Below are 22,503 nucleotides of genomic sequence, written 5' to 3' on the forward strand. Positions count from 1 at the left end.
GGAGGATGGGAAAGGCAGCGGAGCACAACAGACACTAGTATGGCAATATGTAAATCAATGGATGTGTAACTGATGTGATTCTGCAATCTGTGTATGGGGTGAAGGTGGGAGTTCATAACCCACTTGAATCAAAGTGTGGAATATGATATGTCAAGAAATTTGTAATGTTTTGAACAACCCACAATAAAAAATTAAAAAAAAAAAAGTAAGCCAATCCCCCCCCCAAAAAAAAGATATTGTGTCCATCTACAACTAAAAATATATGTATATTTTATATATATATACATATACACACACACATACTGGGAAAAGCCAGGTGGTTACATATGCCTGTAATCCCAGTGTCTCAGGAAGCTGAGGCAGGTGGTTCACAAGTTTGAAACCAGACTTAGCAACTTAGTAAGGCTCTAAACAACTTAACAAGACCCAGTCTCAAAATAAAAAATAAAAAGGGTTGGGGATGTGATTCAGTGGTAAAGTTCCCCTGAGTGATTCAACCCCTTGTACAGGAGAAAAAGAAGAAGAAAAAAAAAAGACAGAAAGGGAGAAAAGAAAAGAAAAAAAAGACTGGGAAATCCAGGAGATATGACTTTAACTTCATCCATTCCTTGAATAATGGTCCCACTGATTAGCTGTCCTTACCACCGAGAACAGTTTGCTGCCTTTTGAAAATGATTGAGCCTTATGTGTTCTTCAAGACACACAACTCAAGAGACATTTCTTCCATAACAACTTCCTCATTTCCCGCACAATGAGGAAGGCATCTTTCATTTGTGCTCCAATTACATCCTCATTTAGCTGGGAGAGGGGGTGGTTGCCCACACCATCTCTTTTCTCCTCCTATAACAATACAGCGATAATTCATGTGTCACCTACACACAGCCAGAAGCGGCATTGCCCATTGCCCAGACTAATTACACCAGATAGGAATGTTCATGTGACTAAGTTTATTTAAATATCACATCAATTATATGTTCACTTTCACTCTTGGGTCTTAAAATGTTCACTAATGCTCTTTGACAATCTTTTCCCTTCCTGCTATAGATAGACATGTTGCTCACCCAGCATGGGAGGACAGTATAATAAGAGGCTAGTAGAGTCACAGAATGGAAGGAACCTGGGTTCCTGAATGACAATATGGGAAAGAAAAGTCTGTCTTCCCCCTTTGGGATTTTTTTTTTGTGTGTGTGTAGGAGAGAAATATAATTTGTTCCTTATGTTTTAGACCTTCTTTGTTTGAGATGTTTAAAGTTTTACCATAACTAATTCAACATATGGTTGTAAGCTGTCTATTTACCTGTCTGTCATCCCCAGTAGACTGAGAGGTCCTTGATGGCTGGTATCTATTAAATTTTGTTTCCCCAGTTATCATGGGGGAGCCAGCACCATGCCAGGATAGTCTCCTGTTTAGAAGGTTGTGAGCCACCTGAGAAAATGAAAGTCTGAGTAATTAGTAAAGAAATAAGAGACAGAGCCAGAAATTAGGTTCAAAGCACTTGATTTGAACCTAGTTTCTCCAGGTCACATAAGAGCTAGAACAAAACAACTAGAAAATAGCTCCAGTCCTTTACTTAAGGGAGAGTACTTCAAAGGCAGGGATAAGGTTTCAGCAGGAGGAGTCTTATTTCTCAATGTGGCTGGGGACTTACAGCAAACAGGTTGATTGGCATCTTGGCAAGCCGCACCCATCTCTGAGTGGCTATGTGGCTATGTAGCTCCAGCGGGTCACCCCAACTCCAGTTCAGTGCGGAACCTGAGAGAGCTAGGTAGGATATCACATGAACTGGGCTATCTCAAACCAGCAGGAGTGCCACTGTGGGTTCCCAGATACCATACTTTTCTACCCAGTTGTTTCCATGCTGATTGGGTTCATGCACATTTCACAGATGGCTTCTGGCACCCAGTGTCTTTATGTAGTAGGTATTCAACATGTGCATACAAAATAAAAAGAGGGTGGATGAAATATTTTAAAATCCCAATGCCCTAGTAAACATCAAAAGGCTTGGAAGAGCTTCCAGATCTTATCAAGTTCTCCATCTGTCCATTGTCAAACAGATGTCATGTTTGGCTGCCACAGCATTGGATGGATAAATGACCCTTCATTTCCACTTTCCAAATCTGCCACGAATTCCTTTCTTGCCAATGGGAGAGGGAGTCCTATGACACAGACATGAGTTTCTGTTTCTTAGACAGGCATGGCTGTGCTGAGTGGATGACAGACAACACAAATGATCAGGTGACAAGGAGAATGTTCTAGGTAACAAAATAGTGTAAACCCAGATGAGGAGGGAGAACAGGCATGGTATGATGGAGGAAGAAAAAGACAACTAAGAAAGTCCCACGATGAGCTAGGAGTTCAGATTACAGTCTTGAGAGGTTTTTTGTTTGTTTCTTTGTTTTTGTTTTTAACAGATTTTGAAATCTTTTTTTCTAAGAGAAATGTCATTAAAGGATTTCAAGCAGGGGAGGATGAAATATCCAATTGAAGGGGTCACTTTAGCTATAATATGGAGAGTGGATTGGAGGGGGCAGGAGTGATGGGGTAGATGGATACTTAGGATTTTACAGCAGCTTCCTCCCAGGCAGGAGGTGGCATTGATTTGGACCAGGATGGTGATAATGGGAATGGAGAGAACGATTGGAAAGATACTCTGTAAGCAGAGTAAAGTTCTTTAGCCATGGTTTTCCATGCAATTGTCACTTTATAGGACAAAAATGGCTCAATATCGGCAATGTCATACAATTCAAGTTAATAATTTCTCTAGACAATTATATTTCTACAAAGAAGGAGCCATTAGGAAAGTAATTGTGCCTTTCCTTAATGGCCATAATTAGGATCTAGAGAAGCTTCCCAGCTACATAAGTGCCGATGAAGAAATACCCAACCTGGGAGAACTTCTGTCACAGTAAGAGGAAATCTAATTCAACCAATTTAACATTAAGTGGTAATTTGTAGAAACATGAATTGAATATCCTGAAGTAGGGAGGATCTAGGTGTGATTTGCTCAGGGGTTTGGTTTCATTTCTCTCCTATTCTGTCAAGTGTGGTCCCCTCTGTGAAGGGGCTCCATCCTCAGCTGGCTTCCATCAAGGAGTGGACATACTGCCAACATCTCCTGGGACAGCATGTGTCCTTGTCTATAATTGAGAAAATCCCCAAGTTTCTCTCTGTTTGGGCCAAGCTGGGTCACTTGTCCACTCCTGAATAACAATAGTGAGGGCCATACGTTGACCCTGATGACTTGGACCTCTGGAACTGGATGGAGTCAATTCCATCTAAATGGCATGTCTGTGCCACGATGGGTAGGGGTGAGGAGATGGATGTTGTGAAGGCAGCCACTTTGTCCAGCACAGTAGGAGATGATTCAAAGCTTTAAAAATGTTGGTCCTTTCTGGTTTATTAATACCAAGGAAGGATCCCAAAGGACAGGTGTTGAAATCACTGGTCATGTTGGAGGTACCTATTGGGAACGAGCAAGTACACTTCCCTGTGGTGGGCCTCCAGGGACAATCTCATAGATTCATAAAACAGAATTGCTCTTCCCAATAGAAGTCAAGCATCTTTGCTCTTGGAAGCTCGCAGGGTGAAAATGAAGGGCTTCCTTTGAGGCCTAAAGAATTTCTTATGGTCCTCACAAGTGACCACTTCTAGCCTGGTCTTTGGGCCCATGGCATGTCATCTTGGGTCTTGGGACTCTGTCATACTGATGCTGAGGTAGCGGCAGGGGAGATTACAGCTTGAATTCATTTTCTGAAATTTCCTTTGGCACAGAATGAAGAAAAAGAGAGTCATCTTTTCAACTTGGAATAATAATCTGTCTCATATAATCACATTAAGATGGTTCTTCAAATACTCTCTTCCCATCAACTCTTTGAAATGCATCACAGATATGGGATTAGGGAAAGCTGAGTCCTGTCTGCAAAAAGCTTGTAAAAAGTTTCCGTTGTTACAAATGCAGAAGGGAAATATGTTAGACATTAGGTTTATGTCACTGTCTAGCTCTTCTAAAATGGTCTTCTTGTAAAGAATTCCCATTCATCATGGGACCGCAATGTGGTACTTCTGGATCCTCAGGTAACTTATGACTGAGTGCAATCAACATATCTTAGGTCGATGAGCCTCTCTGGAAAACGACGCTCTCCAGGACCTGTTCTTGATATTACTAAAGTGATTATACTTCCAGGTTTCCTTGTGGCAAATTGTCCCTGTGTTCCAGTTTAGCATTTATTTCAGACAAAAGTGTTCTGATTTAGATGATAAATTACATGGTCACCCGAGCCGTTATCCATTTGACTAGTGTTGCAAAGCATACTGGGAAATAGAAACAGAGAGAGCCAACCTTAATAGATCACTGCAGTTTCTAATATTAACTGTATCAGGTCCTGCCTTAAATGCTTCATGTGCTTTATCTCCTTTAATCCTCACAATAATCCTTCAAGGGTAACATTTCTATTATGTCTATTTTACAGAACAGAAAAATGGAAATAAAATTGAGCAAATTGCTCAAGCAAAATTTCCCAGCTATTTAGTGGAAGAGATGGAATCTGAATTTAGACTCCACAGCTAGAGATTTCAATTAGTGTAGTATATTGATACTGAGGGCAGCAACCAGAAAGCATAGCTGTCCTTCTGCTAGGTAGGACTGGGGGCAAATGACAATGCATGGCAACTCTGGTGTCTTTATCTGCATCAAGGAAGGTGAGATATATGCTGTGGTTATATCTTTAGGCCACAGAAAACCCAAATGCAATGTGGCTTAAGCAGTATTAGCTCAGAAAGGAGGAGCTCTCAGGAGGGGAGCTTTTGAGTGGACAGATCAAAAGGTTCAGTGACTTTAGCAAGCATCAGGGACCCTTTGTCTCTGCACTGGAGGTGCACAGTATTGACTTCATTCTGAAGTTGGTTTCCTTCGTCCTTGTCAGGTGGATGTCATTAGCAATAAAGGGTATATGCTTCCTTATTCTCATCAAGTAGGAAAGAGAGAGGCTGGCTCCCTTGGATTTTTCCCCTAAGAACAAATATTTTTTTCCCCAACCTCCCAGTAAATTTCTCCTCTTGTCTCATTAGCTCAAAATGGTTCAGGCCTGCCCATCCCTGAACCAGCCATTGACAAGGGTGATTATTTTTGCACTCTTTGGCTGGGATAGAATGGCCTTTGGAGGTCAACCATGGTGACTACTCACAAAACTAAGGCAGAATTTGGAGCCTTGGTTCCGGAATTAGAGTGACCTAGGTATAACATTTCAATGTGGCACTTATTAGCAAGGGACTTGGTGAAAGTTTCTTACCTTTTCTAAGCCTTGATTTCCTCCACAGTAAAAAGGGGATTAATAATAGTATCTGCTACATTGGATTGCTTAAGGATTATTTTAAACTTATTAAAACTATGTGAGAACATAGTAGGCTCCTAAGAAATATTAATTTCATTCTGGTGTGAAGTGACCATCTCAACTCCCACCCTAATCCAAACTCAATAATATGAATGTATAAATGCTTTTGTGTAATAATGATATTTTTTAAGAGAGAGAGAGAGAGAGAGAGAATTTTTAATATTTATTTTTTTAGTTTTCAGTAGACACAACATCTTTGTTTGTATGAGGTGCTGAGGATCGAACCCGGGCCGCACGCATGCCAGGCGAGCGCGCTACCGCTTGAGCCACATCCCCAGCCCTAATAATGATATTTTTGCATTTTATTTAGATATAGCTTCTCTTCTGAGGACCTAGGACAAAATAATTCCCTCCCATAAGTATCCACATCCCATATAATTTTGGGTAGATACAAAGAATGAGAACTTAGGAGGTGGAGTTTTGGACAATTAGGAAGATCAAGAAGAGAATAGTTGATTCTCTTTGGTTCTTATTCTCCAGGATTTGGTTGTCAATGAATTTAGAAATGGTGAGAGAGTGTTGGTTTCTGCTCCAGGGAGGCTATGAGCCAGGCAGATGTGTAATGTATGGGTTCTCAACTATATGAGTGTGCCATATGTTGTAAGCTAGGTTACATGGCTATATGCAATTCTGTTTTGATTATTCTTTTATTGTTACTGGTCTTAAGGGAAATCATGCTTCAATGTGCCAATCTGGTGCTGATGAAACTTATGGGACAACTTCTACCTGGGTCGGTGTCTGAGTTGCAGCACATCAAGTGGTCAGTATGGTAAGCAACGGTGTTTAGTAGAAGAATCTCAGACGGAAGGTGATCAGCCCATAGTGATCAGCCTTCTCTTCTCCTTGGACATTCTTCTTCCATTACCCATCTTGGAGGTCTCATTATATTAAGAAATGGGAGGGGAATCTCCTGTTTGGTGATTAGTAGTATCCTGCTTGAAGCCATGGCCCATACTGGAGAATTCAGTATCCAACAGGAGAAAGACAAGAGATCAGAGCTTCATCAAATGATCTGAAGGTCAGCACAAGACTCCAGGTCTAGGAGGCAGCTGGAATACAATCTGTAAATTGGAGAGGAGGCAGTTCTTTGGGAACAGCAGGTAAAATGGAGGCAAGGCCATAACCCAACCTCTTCTTTGAGAACATTCTAGAAAATAATTGACTAGTTTTAGATTTTGTTTTCTAGTGGAGAAATGGCGGACATTTGCCCCTGTAGTCAGTGGAAACTGCATGAATTTCCCTCCTTCCTCTCACCTAACACTCTAAGAAGTACGACTCAAGGGTCAGTATTTTTTAAACCATGTGTCATGGAGCCCCAGGGAGATGTGCAGCTATATCAGGGTCAAGAACAGATGGGGAGAAAGGTGGGAAGACAATTTGGGCAGGCTTCAGACTCAGCACCTTGACTCTAAGAACGACTACTTTCTTCTGTTTTAGTTAATGCCTAGAAAAAAGTCAAACAAAATGGGCATTCAATAAAGAGATGAATGCTTTAGGTATTGCAGTTCTTTCTACCTTTTCATTTGAATAAAGCATTATAGTGCTGGGATATAAGCAGTTTAGTGGTAGAGTGTTTGCCTTATGTGTACTGCACATAAAGCCCTAGGTTTGATTCCCAGCACCTCACAAAACCAAATCAGACAAAAAAAGAATTCCACCACTAAACATGTAAATATGAAAGTTATTGCTTTAGAACATTCTTAAAAGAACACATCCATCCCATGCATGAACAGCTAATGCAGGGCAGCTCTCCACTTGGGCTCAAAAGTGATCTTGGTTTCTTGGCTATTGGAAAGACATCAGAGGAGTTCATATATTTTAACTTTCCTCCCATGTCTGCACCAGACTGTGATGACAAAAAGAGAAATACATGTTGTCAGAGTGACAGTTGGCATTTTTTTGGGGGGTGTACCTGGGATTGAACTCAGGAGCACTTGACCACTGAGTCACATCCCCAGTCCTATTTTGTATTTTATTTAGAGACAGGGTCTCACTGAGCTGCCTAGTGCCTCATCATTGCCGAGACTGGCTTTGAACTCACAATCCTCCTACTTCAATCTTCTGAGCTGCTGGGATTACAGGCGTGCGCCAAAGTGCCTGGCTGGCATTTTTTAATGTAATTTTTTTTCTTTTGTAGAAACACATGCCTCTGAGTCCTCCATGATAGTGTTCTCTATTTCCACAAAAGTCAAGAACAAAAATAACATCCTTCATGACTACGTTTGAAGTGTCTGCTTGTAGCCAGATGTTTCCACACAATATGTCATATAGTCATCACTAGAATTTTCATAGCTGGGCATTATTCTCCTCATTTTTAAATGAGTGTGAGTTATAGAAAGTTAAAGGAAGTTGCCTGAGGTCACATCTGGTTAGAGAGGTAAGCTGGGTATTTGTACTCATGTCTGTGTGGCTCTAGCAGGTGTGATCGTTACATATTGACTTTTATTGTAGAAAGAGTGTTTTGGGATATAAGTGAGACTTAACTCATTTCTAATGTCGCCAGAGAACTGAGGTCCCTTACCAAAGCTGATTACATAATCCTTTCCTCTAATAATCTTTTATTAAATAGGCTGGACACTTAAATGCTTAAAGTGTTTAAAGGTGAAGCAGACCTGGAGATACAAGTGGAAATTGTTCACTCATTTGCCATACCCACCCATTGGTAATTTTGTGGCAGAGAACCTGGCCAACACCCCGTGAGGAACATCAAGAATAGGGGGCAGGAAGCCATGTGAGACAGAAAGGTGAGAGCAAAGAGAAGCCGGGACATTGCCTATCTTCTTTGTCCATCAGGACCAGCCAGCAGGGGGAAATGCAGGCCTTGAAGGAATCAGGGAGAGAGTCTCTGGCCTCAAAACTCTTGGTTTCTCCTGTTGGTTTAACTCCTAGAGGTGGGCAGAGTGGAGAAAATAAGGGATTTGGAACCAGCTGTATATCGGTGGAACCCTCAGCTCTACCTCCATTATTGGATCAATTGGGCAGGTTACTTAATCTGTCCAAATCTCAATTTTATCTTCTATAAAACAAAGATGGTAATGCTTCCTCATATAGTTATCATGGAGATTAAATAATATATTATATTAACACGTATGCCATGAAATAGACATCCTACAAATAGTTTCCTTTCTCTTTCTTCCATATTCTGTTCCTCAAAGTACACCTCCTTCAACATCCCCAACTCAAATACTGACTAGAAGGCTGCTTCCAGCTGTATAATTTCAGGGTTTCAGTTTCCAGAAAGCAGGCTGAGAGGCGCCTTTCTAGTTGCCCTCAGGAGTGTTCAACCTTATTCATGGGAAGGGAATGTGATGAAAATTTGAGTCAGCAGAAATCCAGCAAAAGTGTCAGAAAATCAGCCTGAGAACCCCTTTGGACCAATAAAGGAATTACAAAGGGGGAGGTGTTGGGGGAGACCAATCAAAATGGGTGGAAGAAGAATTGAACCCATGATAGAAAGAACAACAATTTATCTGGGTCTCCACCACATGCTGTGGGGACTCTTGCCCTCCATAGTCTCTCCCTATTTTTCTGCATATTGATTTCATTAGTTTTCCTTACAGATCAGCTTTCTTGGCTCAGTGGATATTCCAGCTACCAATAATTTCCAAATTTCACAACTGCAATTTCTTCCAACCACCAGAGAAAGACTGAATCACTTTTTTTTTTAATTGGTGTTACAGAAAACGAAACAAACAAACAAATAAAAAAATGGGAGGAGGTTTTCAGCTTGAGTGATTGGCGTACTCCTGATCCAATCAATTTTGAAAGGGATTTTGCAAGAACATGGTCATAGTCACTAAAAATGGATGTATGGACTTGGGGTAGGAGGATTTACCAAAATAAAGGAAATTCTGTTTCTAGGAAAAAAAAAAAGATTGCTAGGCAGATGATGTAATAGAAAATGTTAACTTCACATAAAGCCTGCTAGATTGATTACTCAAGCTAGATTTGCTCAAATCAGGGACTCTTTAAATACAGCTCAGATATTTCCTATTTGAATATTCTTAGGGCATTTTTATGGTCATATTGCTTTAGTCAGCTTTTTCCTGCTATGACCAAAAGATCTGACAAGAATAATTAGAGGACAAAAGTTTATTTGGGGGCTCACTGTTTCAGAGGGCTCAGTTCATAGAAGGCCAGCTCAATTCCTTGAAGCTTCAGATATGCCAGAAAATCAGGGCAGCAGAGTGTGGCAGAGAAAAGCAATTGTGGTAATACCAAGGATCAGTAAGACAGAGCTCTGCTCAACAAGGACAAAATCTAAACCCTAAAGGCATTCCCCCAGGGACCCACCTCCTCCAGTCACCTGCTGCTTGCTTATAGTTATCATCCAGTTAATCACTATTAGGGGATCAGTGCACTGATTAGGTTACATACATGACCCAATCATTTCACCTTTAAAATTTCTTGCCATGTTTCACACTTGAGCTTTAGAGGAACATCTAATATCTAAACACATATCTAAATTTCTGGGATACAAGTTTCCAGGGATGCCTGTTATTTCCACGGAAAGCAATACCTAATCTAAGTTATGACTGAACTAGATACATTCATAACACTGTACCCTGCAAGCCACATGATCTTTTCTAACCATAGCCAAATAGACCAGGAATGGTAAGCTAACCCAAGCCTGGGCAATTACTACCTGGTCAGTGGCCTGTGCGTTCAATTATTCATCTATCCATTAATACTAATACTCACTAGTATTTCACTAATACTCACTGAGTGACAGATGCTGTTCTAGGCACTAGGCATACAATATTCCCACCCTCATGGACCTTACTTCAAATGGGAAGACGGATCAAAAATAAATCATTGTTGCTTCACAAGGAATGTAAAGTAGAGTGAGAGAACAGGAACTTGTATATCCAGAATCTGAAACAAAATATGGGTGATTAAATTTCTGAAATTGGTCATAGGAGGCTGAGTCAGTAAGCTATGAAACCTTGGGTCATCTTGAGATATGAAGCCCCCTAGATTGGGTCCAGTGTGGCATAAGTAAGCAAAGGAAACTCTCTAGAGAAAGGATGCAAAGAAAAGTAGACATGAGAGTGGAAAAGCAGATCCTGAAAGATGGAAGAAGTCTCAGTTCCTGACTTCTCATTTCTCAGATCCAGATGCAGGAGGCCCAGCTTGAATGCCCACCAGAAGTACCTATACCAGCTTCCACTAGCTCACGAGAGCTGATCGTGTATAATTCTGCCTTCAGTGACATGATGTTGGTAGCTTGGAATCAGCCAGGGTGTGAGCATGTGCACTATGGAAAATGGAAAATATTATGGAAGTGATATTCATAGCTGTACAACTGCCTCCTAGCAAACAGTCGGCCATACAGTTAGTTTGTCATACTGACAATAATTCAATCATTCAATAACTAAATATATACATCCCATAAATACATCCCATATATAGTCACATGCATCCCATTCATATATAGGATGTATATATTTAATTATCGAATGATTGAATTATTGTCTGTACTGAGAGCTAACACCACTTGCTCTAAATTGTGGCCAGACATTGTGTCAATCACTTTATCTATACATTTTCTCATTGAATCCTCCCACAATCCTGTGAGGTGCAACTATTATTTCCAAAGGCAAAGGTCAAATAAGTTCCAAAAGGCCACACAATTAGAAAGTAGCAGGACAGAGATGAATGTGCAGAAAGAATGGTAGCTTGCCTACAATCAAGTTGTGGTGACAAGGGAAGCAAATGACTCCACTCTGGTCCCTTCTCCAAATCCACACTCATCAGACTGAAGGGTTGGTGATAAAGGATAAGTCAATTGGCTGGATTCTTGGCCCAGGTGACAACTGGTAAAGAAAGGGGCCTCAGGGTAGTATGTGGCTCTGGTTCTGTGCTCCTATGTAGTTCTAGCTGTGTGGTTCCAGCTAGAACCACACAATTCCCCTAAATTGGCAGCCCCACTGTGAGCCCACAGGGTGACATTCCCCACTGACACTCTGGACTTTAGGGTGTCTAGGTTTCTAGGGACCCCAGCCATGTGGAGTAGGCCCCTGCTGCTCATCAAGAAGTTGTTTTTATTTGGATGCAGCTGCAGCTGCCAGAGGCATTTCCTGGGGCTGGCCCACAGCCTAGCAAGTGTTCGAATGTGCCAGACTTGAAAGCTAAGCAAACCTCAGAAACACTATAAGTGGATCCCCCACTGGGATTGGCAGCTGCTAAGGACCTGGCAGTAAGGAGACCATTTGGGGATCTATACCAGCAGAAATCAGCAATGGAAAGCTCTCACCTCCATAATGCTGTGGGCTCTTTCTCAGCAACCCGGGGTGCCCTAGCCAAGCCAGGTGACCATACACCTGTCTTGTTTTCCTTGCCCAGTGAGAACCCAGGCTGAGCCCAATGAGACTAGCAGTGCCCCCTTGGGGTCAGTATGTTCGGACACCTGCCCAGACAGGGTCACATGGGGGTGGGTGGACAGAATGAAATTGCTCTAAGCCAGGGTGCTGGGTTATGGCATCTGGGAGATCTGAGTGCAGATCTTGCTTGTTGTGTGGTTATAGGGATAGATGTGTGGTTACAGGGATAGATGTTAATCCTCTAAGCCTGGTTCCCTTCCTTGGAAAATGGGAACTTAGGCTTAGAGGATTAACATATTTATCTGTCAAGTGATTGGGAGAATACAGGTAGTAATATGGTAATCCACTATAAGAACACACATGTGTTCTCATCACAGATCAATTTCTAATACAGAACAAAGCACAGACACTCATTTAGGCAACCGTGAACTCCTAGAATGACATCTCAGAGTTTATCCAACTTGATATTTTTCATTTTACAGAGGAGAAAACTGAGGACCAGAAAGATGATATGACTCATTGGGTCAGGTCTGGAGACTGATCCTGGGTCCCTGGGCTTTCTCACTCATCTAGCCTGTTGTTCTCAATTGGTGGCAGGGCCTTAGCTGGCACAGAGCATTTTCAGACCTTGGAAAAGGTGCTGGTGCCATGGTGGGTGTCTGGTAAGCAGGACATCTCTAAAAATGGAGCTCCCAATCCCTTCACATTCCTGGTGTGGAACAGGACCTCAACAAATACTCATTCCATTGAATCAGTAACTCTGGATGCCCCCAACAAGGTGCAAGAGTTTCAGCACTCAATTCAGCAGGGCCTTGAGCCCAGTCTTCTCTCTTTCTTTTTCTTGGGCATGCCCTCTAAGGGAAGGCTGCTGCTGAGTGTGTGTTCAGGATGCCAAAGCACATCTGTATGGGGCGAGGAGGGCAGATGTTTCGAGTGAAGGCGCATGGAGAAATAGAAATGGCTCTGGCCTAAGCCCAGAGATCCAGGCCCAGAGAATGGCTCTGTTACAATCTAGCTGGTTGATGTTAACTTTCTTTCACTCACTTGCTCTATCAACTTTATAATTTGCAAAGGGGACAATAAGCCCTGGCCTTATCTATTTTATAGGGAAAATATCAGGATCAAATGAGATTCTCTCATTCCCTCCAACAGAGCCAGCATGATTGGGAATGAGTGTGAAGCAAAGATAAGCCCAGACTCTGGGGCCAGTGCCTGGGTTCAAATTCAGATCTAATACTTATTTACTAGCTGCATGACCTTGAACAAGTTACTCTGTTTTACCTCACTTTCCTCATCTGTCAGACGGGTATATTATTTACCTTGGAGGATTATTACTGAAGATTTTAAAAATTAATTCATATGTTTAGGAGAGTGTCTACCTTGCAGCAAGTTCTCAGTGAATAGTTCTGAGGACTAGTAGCTTAGGGGGTAAGTTTTTCCATCTTAAGGTCACACGTGCTCTTATTTACAAGTTGTCATCCTACCCTATGTTCTCCATTTGATGCCTGAAGATATCACAGAATTTCTTCAGGCCTCTGCTTCCTAATGCTCATAGGGAGAGCCGACAAGGGAACCTTAGTTGCTCTTGTTCCTCATGCTATCCTGGTGATGCCTAGTCCCACACTGTCTCTCAGATGCTCATCAACACCAGTGATGTTCTTGCCTCTAGGACCCTCACTGACACCCCACATATCTTCACTTACCTCCAAAGCCATAGTCTCTCAGTTCACATCACACAATTTTTTGCTGAGAACTCCATGCTAGGAGACTGGGAACACAGTTTTCCACCCTCCACCCAGACTGTGCAGAGCCTAGTCCAGTCCCAAGAAAATCAAAGCTCCAGACATGCCCCACCTTCCTAGGGAGAGCACCACTGTCTTTTCACCTGCCATCCTTGGTCAGGATCCTGAACACTACACCCAAGACCTAGCTTTGAATCTCAGGGATATGGGTGTGAGTTCAAAGATGCTTTCTTCCCAAACTCAGCAATCAAAACCTGTCAGGAAGATGTGGCCTTAACCACGTATTCTCCATGGCAAGGAGTGTCCCTTTTCTTCAGCATATTCTGTGGCTCTTGCTTGAGCAGGGGTGGTTTATTCGAGGTGACCTACCTGATGTAGTGGGTGGAATGACAACTCCCTCAAAAGATATGTCCTCCTGAAATCTTTGAATGTGAATTTATTTGGATAAAGGGTCTTTGTTGATGTAACAAATCAAAGAATCTTATTTATTTATTTATTTATTGAGACAGGACCTTGCTTACTTGCTGAGGCTGGCCTCAAACTTGCAATTCTTCTGCTTCAGCCTCTCACATTACTGGGTTTATAGACATGCACCACAGAACCTGGCTCAATTAGAGGATTTTGATGTGAAATCATCCTGGATGACCCAAATGGCCTTAAAGCCAATGACAAATGTCCTTATAAGAGGCAGAAGAGGAGAAGACATGGACACACAGAAGAGAAGGAGGTGGGAAGGTAGGTGGAGAACAGAGTGCTACTGCAACAAATCAAGAAACATCTGGATCCATGAGCAGCTGGAAGAGGCAAGGAACAGTTCTACCTCTGGAGGCCCCTGGAGGGATCAGCCCTGTGGATAGCTTGATTTTTTAATTCTGGCCTCCAAAATGTGAGAGAATAATTTCAGTTGTTTTAAGTCACCCAATTTGATTTGTTATTGCAACCCTAGAAAAACAATACCTGGTGTTCACTCAAATTGAGAAGAGGCTGAAAGCTTCCTGAATCCTGCTGTGCAAACATTTATTAAAAGACTGCTTCTTGCTCATGGTGCTGAGCTGGGAATGCTAAGAAGGGTTCAACGTGCCCGTTCAACATAGAGGGCTCGACTCAGAAATGCCTACCATTAGCTGTTCTGAGGATTGATTTTGGAGAATCTGATTCTTAAAGTTGGGCTAGAATTTTTTAAATCCAATCAGTGATGATACCTAGCTTTTACTTAAGTCCTTCAGGCTCACTCTTTTTTACACATGCATTTCCACATGACTTCATAACAATCAGAGGCACATGCAACTAAGATCCCTGGTGTAGTGATGAGGAATTTTGAATACAGAGAAGTCAGATAACTTACCCAGTTCCACAGTGAGTAAGTACAGGAACCAGGCATCATACCTGGGCCCTCTCATTTAACCACCTGACTATTCAACCATATTGCCTGGATAATCTATTAACAAGAGTTGAGTTAAGAGCTGGGAACACAGAGATGACTACAATATAGTCCCTGCTGTTGGGACAGTTGTAAAGGTAAGTATATAAACAAAATATAATAATATAAATATCCAATCTGACCTAGTTTTCCCTTTTATATATATGGAAACAACACAATGAAATCCACCACCTCGTACATCCATAAGAATGGAACTCTAGAAGAATGAGAAGTTATACTCCATTTATATATGATATGTCAAAATGCATTCTACTGTCATGTATAACTAATTAGAACAAATTTTTAAAAAGTAAAAAACAAAAAAGAATGGGACTCTAACTAGAATAAAATACATTTCATGCTTGTATAATTATATCAAATGGATTCAGCTATCATGGATAACTAAAAAGAACCAGTAGGTAAATTAATAATAATAATAATAATAATAATAATAATAATATTTTCCAAGTCCAACATAGATAAAAGATAAGAAATGAGTCAAACATTAATGCCAGATGAAGTTTTTCCTGTAGGAGGGCCACAGAATGCAGGCAGGGCTCTGCAGAGAGATCACCCTAACAGCAGGTGCCAGATGAAGGGGACTTCAAGGAGGGCTTGGAGAAGAGAATGTAGACAGACTCTTCTCTGTCTCTACTTGCTTGTTTATCAGCATGGCCAGGGGGTGACAGTTGCCTGGCTGTCCCTCCTTAGCCTGCTCAGTTCCCTCTCACTTCACTCTTATCCTGGAAACCCCACATTCTTTCCAGGCCCCTCCCAGTCTTGGTAAATTCATAACAGTTCAGATTTTCTTCCAGTTGGTCCCTGAACTCATTTTTTCTAACTGACCCGATCTGTTGAATGGCATTCTCTCTCATAACTCCCTTGATGGTTTCTACAGTCAGGACCACAGCAGCATCTCTCCTGGGCCCAGTTTCTTCTTCTCTCTTCCTTCTTCCTGCCCTGATCACCAGCTCTCTGCTGCTGTGCCGCTGTACTCAAGTCTCATGGAATCATCCATCCATTATTATCCTCCAATCCTGATGTGCTAGATACCCCAGAGGATGGACAGATGTGTCTCTCTCTACTTGATGAGGACCTCATCTTCTTAAGTTACCCAGTGCCTGACCTTTAGAAGATGTTCAACATTTGCTCAATGAATTAAGTCGTTTCTGTCTTTCATATGCTTGCCTAGCTTCCCCTAATTGGGCAGATAGGTACAGCAATGTCTTCTCTTTCAACATCACTAGGAAATTAAAAAATCTAGATAAATAAATTCTCTAGATAAATGAACTCTATTCCTATAAATTCCCCAAACCATATTTCTTTGATGTTTTAGATGAGAAAATTTAACTTCTTCCCTTTTTTCCTTCTTATATAAGGAAATTTGACTTTTCCCTTTATTTTCTTCTTATTATGTGGTTAGTAATACACAATCCAGTTGAAATTGACTTTAATAATAAAATGAATTTTTTTTTATCTGAAAGCCCTGGGTTCACACTTAAAGATAGAGCTTAATCAGGGCTCAGAGAATGTGAACAAGGTGTAGTATTTTTTTCCCCCTGCCTTCAATCCTGGGCTTTCCTTCCTAAATGTTTTCCTTCTGAAGTGCCAGCAGTTCTCAGGGCTCCACTCTTCCTTATTCAAATCCAGCAGGAAGAGAAAACTACCACAGGAAGCTCTCCTAAAAGGAGGTTGGTGTTTTGCTGCCGACTAAGAAAATGTCTCCAATTGGATTACATACTCATCTCTGAACCAGTCTGCAAGGGAGCTGGAATACTGTGATTCTTTTGGTGTAACTAAGCCTACTGCTATGGTGGCATCCATCATGCCCAACCACCAGGGCTGAGCATGGGAAGTCAGGATGAGAGGAGGGGAAATGAATGCTGGGGAGCAACCAATCACTGTTCTCTTCCCTCTTCCTTTCTTTCCTTCCCCAATTTCTTTATCACTTCTTTCCCTCTTTCTCTCCCATGGTAGATTTTGTGCTAGGAGTAGAAGCTACAAATATGAGAACGCATTCCTTGCCCTCGCGGCCTTCCTAAGCTGTCCAGGGAGTGACATATTAGAGTACTAATTATAGCAATGGATGAATGCCAATCATAGAGAGATGGGAACACAGAGGAAGAAACGGACAGTGTTCTTGGCCTGGAGAGGACAAAGAAGGCTTTCCAGAACTGATTATAAAATTTGAGCTGCTTTCATAGTTTCAGAGGTCACTCAATAGTCAAGAAGAGACATAGCATTCCTATTAGAGGGAACAGAAATGCTAACGCAAATAATATGGAGGATTGAGACGAAGTCCAAGTGGTTTAGTATGACTGGAAGAGAGGCAACATGAGGCCAGAAGAGAAAGGAGGGAACAAAGATAGGCTTTTGTCAACAATGGTTCTGGGCATTGTATATACATCACTTTATTTAATTCTTATCATAACCCAATGTATAATATAATGACATGAACTTAATTATAGCCACCCCATCTCTTTTGCCCATATAACACTTTTCTTCACCGACTCCTTCTCCCATCTTTGAGGATAAAAAAGATAAAAATCAGCCAGGCGTGGTAGTGCATGCCCGTAATCCCAGTGGCTTGGGAGGCCGAGGCAGGAGGATCACAAGTTGAAAGCCAACCTGAGCAACTTAGCAAGACCCTAAGCAACTTAATGAGACCCTATCTCAAAATAAAAATAAAAAGAGGTTGGGGATGTGACTCAGTGGTTGAGTGCCCCTGTGTTTAATCCCTGATACGAAAGAAAGAAAGAAAGAAAGAAAGAAAGAAAGAAAGAAAGAAAGAAAGAAAGAAAGAAAGAGAGAAAGAAAGAAGGAAGATAAAAATGGCAAAGACAAATTTTCAGGAGAAAGGCAATGAAATGAAAACAGAAGGCATATAATCCCTGGATGGCTGTTCTCTGTGAGAAGACACGACATGTCAGGCACATACCAAGTGGGGGTGGCTGTGGTACACTCTGATGGAATGGGGAAAAAGTTTCTGTTAGGATAGGAAGGTAAGAGATTCCAGGAATGGATGCTAGAGGAGAAGGGAGGGCAAGAGATTTAATGCATTTCTGTGAATTGAATTCTTGGACCCTGTTTCCATTGTCTACAGGTATGTAATTAATTACTCCAGAACTGATTGGCCTAAAACAACAGTGAACCTTTACTTCACATAATTTGGGTGGGTCATGATTTGGTGATAGCTTAGCAAGGAAGTTCTGGCTCAGGGTCCCTTATGAGGTAGCTATCAAGATGTTGGTCAGGCTGAGTTACCTGAAGGCTTGACTAGGCCCAGAAGAGCCACTCCCCTGATGGCCTACTCACATGGCTGTGGGCAGTAACCTCAACACATGGTATCTAGGGTGAGTAATTCAAGATGTAGCAAGGTGACACTGCAGCACTGCAAGGCACACATTGTCATTTCAGCAAGGTCAGAGGGACCTTTACAAGGGCATGAATACCAGGAAGTGAGAATCACTGGAGACCATCTTGGGGGCCAGTTACCAAAGACATCCTTAGATGTTTGAGGAAGACATGAAAAAAGATTTTTGAAAAAAAAAAAATCCACCCTAAGTCCTGTTCATTATGTATTCCACTGCTCATAAACTGAACAATTTGGGGCTTGCTTTCATGTGCTAATTTTGGTACATTAAACACCCATTTTTTACAGATGGAAATTGCTGTCCTACATCAACAACCATTAGGAATTGGTTGATCGTGGTCCACAAAATACCAAAATTGATTTTGCTTCCACAGGTTGAAACTAAAGGTAGGAAAACATGTTACTAGGCTCTGCAATGACAGTCCTCAGGTGGGAAGTGGATTATAGAACCAGGATGCGAATCTTGCTCTCTAGTTCAAATTTAACCTCTTGTTTTACCTGTACTGGTGTTTCTAAATTTCTCTTTCTCTCATTGCATTTATTTATTCAATGAATATTTTAGAATCATGATAGCATAAATTCCTGAAGAGAAATGATTATTTCTTATTTATGTTGCTATTCCATATTGGGCTTTTAAAAATTTGTTGGTTTTGTTTTCGTGCTGGAAAACAAACCCAGGGCCTTGCACATGCTAGCCAAACACTCTACCACTGAACTCCAGCTCCTGCCCCGATTTAGTTTTTTGATCACCTTGATTCTATTATTGATGGAGTAGTCAGGACAGTCAGTAGTAGTTGGACAGTCAGGAAAACAGAAGCCATTATAAATATTTTGGGCTGGAAGTGAATTTTTTTGGGGTGGGGTGTACCAGGATTGAACTCAGGGGCACTCAATCACTGAGCCACAACCCCAGCCGTAGTTTGCATTTTATTTAGAGACAGGCTTTCACTGAGTTGCTTAGTGCCTTGCTTTTGCTGACGCTGGCTTTAAACTCATGATCCTCCTGCCTCAGCCTCCCAACCTGTTGGTATTATAAGAGTGCACCACTGCACCCAGCTTGGAAGTGAATTTAATATAAGGAGATAGTGGATTATAAACTATTTGAAGGGCCATGATAGATAACAGAGAAGACTTGTGCTTACTACTAAGGAATGTGTTTGTCTAGGAATCCCAGTAAAGCTGTTACCAGGCTTTCAGCTGCCAACAGTGTTGAGCAGATGATTCTCAGGAGGACACTTAGGAACCCTGCACAATGCATCCAAAACACTGTCCTCTTCTTGTTCATCTTCCAAATCTCATGCAAATATCACTCTCTGGTAGCCCTGCAGGTAAGAGGTTCTGGGAAATGTAATTTCTAGGTTCTGAGTTCTGTGGTACAAATGGGAGTTTAGAAGGGGAGAGTATTCTAGCCATCAAATGATGCTCTCTGGGGCAGGTGGTCAATGCTTCCAGATCATGACTGCCAATCTTCAGGGGAACTCACTTTTGCCAATTATGATGCAATACTCTTTGGAAGGCAAACAACTCCAGTGACAGATGGCTGAGGTCTTAAGAAGAACCATTTGTCTCATCTTCAATCACATTAACTATTAGCAATGGTTATTTATAAAATTATAACAGCAGAATCAACCATTATGGCTTATGGGCCTCAGAATTCTAAAAACTTGGGTGTGAATGTCTGGTCTCTGACTTCAGGGAAGTTATTAAACCTCCTTACTTCTTATTTCTCTTCTGTAGGACGGAGATAGGAGAACTCCTCCATTGACCTGTTATGAGGATAAAACTAAGTAAAGCATACAAAATAGTCAGCGAAAGCCTGGGAACCCAGGAAATTAAAAAATTGGGGGCTATTTTTAGCCAATATATATGGTACATTACCGATTAACAAACACCAACATATATGACTGCAGAGGACTAGCCCACCTGGGAAGAGAAACACAATGAGGAAGAGAAGGAAGCAAGAATGTGAGACATGACTTCAGGAATGGGCCTTGCAGTGGGTGGGAAAGGCCCGGAGGCAGGAAGCCAGGGTGGAGGGCTAGAGTGGGGGACGGTGGGCTGGTGGGCCTGCAGGCCAGGGCCTATGCTGGATTTGGAGTTGCACACCCGTCTCTTCTACAGTCTCCTCTCGATGGCTCTGTTTACATTGGGGGACAGGAAATACAAACAAGTGCTAAGAGTCTATAAAGGGTCTGAGGGCTCACATCTGATGATGACCCTGGATTTAGATACTTTCTTCGCCAAATATTAAAACAGAAAATGTAAACACTGAGGCTTTCCGTCAGCCTTAGCTCCAGCCCTGGAGGCTCTTGTGGCTCCATTTATAACTAACAGATGAAGAGCAGAGACTGTGGCTTTGCCGGGCCCATTAACTTGGTCTAATTATTTTGGGAAATAGTTTTTTTTTCCCTTCAGTGATTAATCACAGATGACATGTTTCAACCGATTTTATGATTTTTCCCTTTACTGATTCTGCAGAAGCACACTCAGATCTTCATGTACATTTCTGTTCCTGTCCTTTTCTCTGGGAATAGCAGCTCCATCACACAATGCTCTGCAATCAGGCAGAGCCAGTGTCCTGCCCCAGGGCCATACTTCTGAGAGGGCTACATCTTGCACACCAGCAGCCTTCAAGCTGCCATTGGGTGTTCTCAGCTTTTGATATGGGCACTTGACATTGTCTCAACTTTCTTTAAAAGTGAATCAAAGCATTTGTAGATCTTTTTTTTTTTTTTTTTTTTTTTTTGTGCTACTTTTATTACTCTGAAACATTCTAAAACTCATGGGCTTGTTATGCAAACTTGGATTTCAATCAATTTCCTTAGCACTCCTTTACCACCCTACTGCAGCCCCTAATCCCAAAAAGAAATTTCCACGTTGGAATGAGAAGTTGTGCTCCATTTGTGTACTATATGTCAAAATGCATTCTACTGTAAAATAAATTAATTAATTTGAAAAAAAAATTCCATGTTGGTACTGTTCATTGCAGCTCTGCTTCTTGTTAACTGTGTAACTAAGTTCTCTACAACACTTCTGTAAACCTCAGTTTCTTCTTTTGTAAACATGGAATAACTACCCCTATTTCCTGGAGTTTTTGTAAGTATTAAATAGATAACATACAAAGCAAAAGACATAGTATCTGGATATAGCAAGTGCTTAGTAAATAATAATTAGCATCATATCTAACGAGCATTAGTCTCAACATCATACAGCTAGTAAAAGGCAGAAACAGGATTTAACCATGAACATCAAACTAAAGAGTTTCCACACAACAAAAGAAATAACAACAACAAAATTTTAACAGAAACCTATAGGACAAGAGGCTAGTATCCAAAATATATCATACAACTCAATAGAAAAAAAACTGATAAGAAAAATGGACAAAGAACCTGAATAGACATTTTTTCCGAAGAATATTACAAGTGGACAACAAGTATATAAAAAGTTATTCAACATCACTAAATCATCAGCAAATGCAAATCTAAACCACAACCAGAAACCATTTCACACATCAGGATGCTATCACCAAAAAGTCAAAAAGTAACACATGTGGGCAGGAATGTGGAGAAAGGGATACTTATACCCTGTTGGTGGGAATGTGTACTGTTATAACCATTCCAGAAAACAGTATAGAGTTTCCTCAAAAAAATTAAATATAGAGTTACAAATGATTCAGCAATCCCACTACTGTGTATATATCCAAGGCAAATAAAAATCACTCTCCTGAAGAGACCTCTGCATTCTATATACATTGCTGCATTATTCATAGTAGCCAAGATATACAAACAACTTAAGTGTCCATTTATTGATGCATGGATAAAAAAAACAACATGATGTCACTCACAAACAGGGAGCAGGGGTGGGGAGGAAAATGACAACATGAAGGACATTATGTTAAATGAAATAAACCAGGCACAGAAAGACTAATACTGCATGATCTCACTTATATGTGGTATCTAAAATGTTGAAAGGTAGTTACTAGGGGTCAGGCAGAGCAAATGGGGGAATGTTGATCAAGGCGTACCTACTTGCAATTATCAGATGAATAAGTTTTGGTGATCGAATGTACAGCATGATGATGACAGTGGTAATGTATTGTACACTTGATGTTTACTAAGGAAGTAGATATTAAGAATTCTCACCACACACAGATACACACACACACACACACATATATACACACACACAAATGGTTCATTATGTGAGGTGATGGATATTTTCATTAGCTTTATTGTGGCAATCACTTCAAAATAT

Source organism: Marmota marmota, unplaced genomic scaffold, assembly GCF_001458135.2.
Source record: "Marmota marmota marmota unplaced genomic scaffold, marMar, whole genome shotgun sequence".
Lineage (NCBI taxonomy): Eukaryota > Metazoa > Chordata > Mammalia > Rodentia > Sciuridae > Marmota > Marmota marmota.